Raw genomic sequence first — 5,000 nt, forward strand, 5'->3', positions numbered from 1 at the left:
CCACATCTGCTGAACGAGGCACCATTTCAGCCACCAGAGAGCCACCAGTCTGGACTGGGTAAAGAACCTGAGGGGCGTTGTCATTCTGGTCCTGAATTAAAATAGTGACAGTCACATTGCTACTGAGTGGAGGGGAGCCTCCATCTTGCGCTTTGACAAATAGTTTAAGTTGATTGATTTGCTCATAATCGAATGTGCGCACTGCATGTAAAACTCCCGTTTCAGAGTTTATGGATACATACGCAGTGACTGGGCTACCACTGACTTGAGTGTCCTCTACGAAGTATGAGATTCTGGCGTTTTGATTCCAATCAGAGTCTCGTGCACTCACTGTAAATATTGACACTCCAGGGGAGTTGTTCTCAACTATATAAGCGGAATAGTTTGGTTTATCGAACAATGGTGCATTATCATTTATGTCAGAGATCTTTAGGCATAGAGTTGTTGCACTAGATAGGGAAGGAGACCCGGAATCGGTAGCAGTTATAGTAATATTGTATTCTGATTTTGTTTCTCGATCAAAACTCGAGTCCGACAGCAAGCTGTAATAATTGGTTAAAGACGATTGTATTTTAAATTGGTGTTTAGAGTCTATTGAGCAGGTTATCTGTCCGTTTCTTTCCGAGTCTGCATCCTTTACATTGATGACGGCTATAGTCGTACCGGGAGGAGCATCTTCTGATATCGGGCTAGAGAACGACCTGACATTTATGATCGGAGCATTGTCATTAACATCAATAACCTCAATGATAAGTTTACTCGCATCATTAAGGCCACCCTGATCCTGGGCCCCGACTCTTATTTCATATTTTTTGTCTTTTTCGAAATCTATCTTACCTGCAACAGATATTTTTCCAGATGCCTTGTCGATATCAAATATGTCAGCCAGGTTCCCCTTTAAGTTGGAAAACATATAAGTCACTATTCCATTTGATCCACTGTCAGCATCTGAAGCGTTGACGGTTGTAATATATGTACCAATGGGTGCATTTTCTATCACAGTAGCCCTGTACACCGACTGATTGAACACAGGAGAATTGTCATTAGCGTCTAAAACAGTTATATCGATATTTACTGTACCAGATTTCTGTGGAGTCCCCCCATCTACTGCTATCAGCTTTAAAGAGATATGCGGATTTAACTCTCTGTCTAACGGTTTCTGTAAAATCATCTCTGCGAATTTGCTCCCGTCAGCGTTAGACTGTTGTTTCAAGGCGAAATTATCATTAGAGCTTAAAACATAATTTTGTAAACTATTAAGTCCTACGTCAGGGTCATCTGCACTTTCTAAGTGAAAATGAGATCCGATCGTTGCAGATTCGCTAATTTCCAAATGAATTTGACTGTGTTTGAAAGTAGGGGAATGGTCATTAACATCCACTATCTCTACAATAACTCCATGGAGTTCGATTGGATTTTCTAGAATTATTTCGAAGCTGAAGCTACATGGAGTGACGTCGCCACAAAGCTGTTCTCTGTCTATCCTCTCATTCACGACTAGAATCCCTTTGTCCGTCTTCAGCTCGGTGTACTGAACACTTTCTCCGGTCACGATATGAGCCCGACCAGAACGGAGCCTTTTCAGATCCAATCCGAGATCCTGTGCTACGTTACCAATAAGAGAGCCTTTCTTCATCTCCTCTGGAACGGAATATCTTATTTGACAATCAGTATTGTGAATAAGCAACATAAAAAACATCAGCATTTCTGGGGTGGGTAGGGAAAACAAACGCCATTTTACGTATTGAGGCTGCCTTGACGCCATGTCCCAACGCATTTAAATCCACTGTGAAACTCGAACGTATAAATCCTCTTGACAATGAAGAAAAGAGTCAACACATGGCAGCATTGGTAGACTACAAACATATATTTCCTTAAACGTTTCTATTACATTTAAACAGGATTCTTCGTCGCAACTGTTTCCCCGTTGCCCCACCTCGCATGAAGCACATATAGTGATTCTTTGCTTCACCCGTCCCTAGGTTGCAGAGGAGGGGACTTTTAAAGATGATACCACCAGTTCGATTTTTATTCTAACCAACAGCGTCCCTTAGAGCCCAAACCCTGAACGCCAACGCAAATACATTTTAAATTGTGACGTTCAATTATTTAGTTTTCGGTAGTGAAACTGGTAGGCTAGGCCTGCAGAAAAAGTATAGCTGCATGATGCGAGCAAAAGAACCAGGGCCATTTAGCTGAACGATGCACATTTATATTATATTTGTAGAAATGCCATGTGCCAAATAGGTTATCTGAGAGATAATAATGTGACAAAATCCAAACACCAAAGCGGCAACACAACCAACTCCCAGCTCGTTGGTAGAGGAGCTGTCAACCACGGTGGTACGACTGGGCCTTTTGAACCCAGTTACATAACGATATGTATTAGCAAATGCCATTACGCAGTGAAGAGTATGCGTTCGTGTTGTGCATTAAAAGAAGAAAACAAAATACAGCAATAGCAGAATTTTCCATGCTGCTCCACAAGACAGACAGACAGACAGACAGACAGACAGACAGACAGACAGACAGACAGACAGACAGACAGACAGACAGACAGACAGACAGACAGACAGACAGACAGACAGACAGACAGACAGACAGACATATAGTAGAAGCTATCAGCGCAGCATTTCTAACATGACGCTGTCCATGGTATGAACATACCCCAAACGCTAACAGATAATAGTCACTCCTCCAGGGGTAGCCACGACAGCTAGCTAATCATTGCAAAAATGGCCGAAAGCATTTCAAATATACGCGAGAGGAGAGAGAGAGAGAGAGAGAGAGAGAGAGAGAGAGAGAGAGAGAGAGAGAAAGAGAGAGAGAGATTTTAAATGAAGTGCAGCTTTCCTAGCGTGACGCTGTACATTGTATTGAAACACTCCCAGCAGACAATAGTCTCTAAGGTACTTCCACGATGATGGCAGTGCAGTGAGTTTTTGAGTGGTGTAAACCACTCCTACGACTGGCTTTGTTAGTTTACGTGTCTGTCTGTCTGTCTGTCTGTCTGTTCGTACCAAAAAATGAGCATGGTTGCTACCGTCACCCAGTTCACCCGGGTGTGATTTCATTACGTCAGACATTACGTCAGATCAGAGCTGATCAGGCTATATAAGACCTTACACCACTCAGTTCACACGGGTGTGATTTTTTAAACTGTGCAGTGCACAAATTAGCACACACACACACACACACACACACACACACACACACACACACACACACACACACACACACACACACACACACACACACACACACACACACACACACACACACACACACAGTCTACTGAAAGACAAACCTCTAGAGGAGAGTCTGGTTCATCCAAGATGCTCTTTTCATTCTGCATCCTCTGCATCGTCCCTGTCATACTGGGGTCCATTATCAGTATGTTCTGACTACCAGCTCTGCCAAAGTCACTCTTTCTGGAGTCAGTCGTCCTACACACCTCGTAATTGTACACATGAGGTAGAGTCCCTGAGCCCAAAGTGTCAGAGTAACGTGGTGGATAATATGGAATCACTGGGAGACTGGAATGATAGAGGCGGGACTGTCTCCATCTGTATATTTTCACTGATATAATGACAACTAAACAGGTGATGAACAAAAAGGAAACTACAGCCAAAGCCAAGACTAAGAAAAACGTCAAGTTATCATTGTAATCCTTGTCTTGTGTGAAATCAGTGAACTCTGAGAGAACTTCAGGGAAGCTGTCAGCCACCGCCACGTTAACACTGACTGTAGCTGAACGAGAGGGCTCTCCGTTGTCCTCCACTATAACGGTCAGTCTTTGTTTCACAGCATCTTTATCAGTGACTTGACGTATAGTTCTTATTTCTCCATTCTGTAATCCCACTTCAAACAGCGCCCTGTCTGGAGATTTCTGTAGTTTATAAGAGAGCCACGCATTCTGTCCAGAGTCCACATCAACAGCCACCACTTTAGTGACCAGGTAGCCCACATCTGCTGAACGAGGCACCATTTCAGCCACCAGAGAGCCACCACTCTGGACTGGATACAGAACCTGAGGGGCGTTGTCATTCTGGTCTTGAATGAAAATAATGACAGTCACATTGCTACTGAGTGGAGGGGAGCCTCCATCTTGCGCTTTGACAAGGAGTTTAACTTGATTGATTTGCTCATAATCGAATGTGCGCACTGCATGTAAAACTCCTGTTTCAGAGTTTATGGATACATACGCAGAGACTGGGCTACCACTGACTTGCGTGTCCTCTATGAGGTATGATATTCTGGCGTTTTGATTCCAATCAGTGTCTCGCGCACTCACAGTAAATATTGACACTCCAGGGGAGTTGTTCTCAACTATATAAGCCGAATAACTTGGTTTGTCGAACAATGGTGCATTATCATTTACGTCAGAGATCCTAAGGCATAAAGTTGTTGCACTAGATAAGGAAGGAGCACCCGAATCGGTAGCAGTTATGGTAATATTGTATTCTGCTTTTGTTTCACGATCAAACATCATATCTGAAAGCAAGCTGTAGTAGTTAGTTAAAGATGACTGAATTTTAAATGAGTGTTTTGAGTCTATTGAGCATGTTATCCGTCCATTTTTGTCGGAATCTGCATCCTTTACATTAATAACGGCTATAGTCGTCCCGAGAGGAGCATCTTCTGATATCGGGCTAGAGAATGACATGACATTTATGATCGGAGCATTGTCATTAACATCAATTACCTCAATGATAACTTTACTAGCAGCAGTTAGGCCACCTTGATCTTTTGCGCCGACTCTTATTTCATATTTCTTGTCCTTTTCGAAGTCTATTTGACCTGCAACCGATATTTTTCCAGATGTCTTGTCAATATCAAACATGTGAGCCAAGTTCCCTTGTAGGTTTGAAAAACTGTAAGTCACTATCCCATTTGATCCACTGTCTGCATCTGACGCATTAATTGTTGTAATATATGTACCAATGGGTGCATTTTCCCTCACAGTAGCTTGATATACTGACTGGTTAAAAACAGGCGCA

The 5,000-nt window shown here is 42.8% G+C and overlaps 1 pseudogene across 1 annotated transcript in view; it reads right to left on the minus strand.

The window, feature by feature from the left end:
• LOC306919258 (protocadherin gamma-A1-like) overlaps positions 1 to 5,000 on the minus strand; it is a 6,132-nt pseudogene that overhangs the window by 509 nt on the left and 623 nt on the right. The window contains exons 2-4 of the transcript in view: positions 3,696 to 4,053; positions 3,308 to 3,446; positions 1 to 1,018 (exon numbers count right to left, since the gene is read on the minus strand). The exon at positions 1 to 1,018 is cut by the window's left edge and continues 509 nt beyond it. The product of the transcript in view is annotated as a protocadherin gamma-A1-like (transcript). The remainder of the gene's footprint in view (positions 1,019 to 3,307; positions 3,447 to 3,695; positions 4,054 to 5,000) is intronic.

The sequence above is a fragment of the Electrona antarctica genome (assembly GCF_951216825.1).
Source record: "Electrona antarctica genome assembly, chromosome: 1".
Taxonomy (NCBI): Eukaryota; Metazoa; Chordata; class Actinopteri; order Myctophiformes; family Myctophidae; genus Electrona; species Electrona antarctica.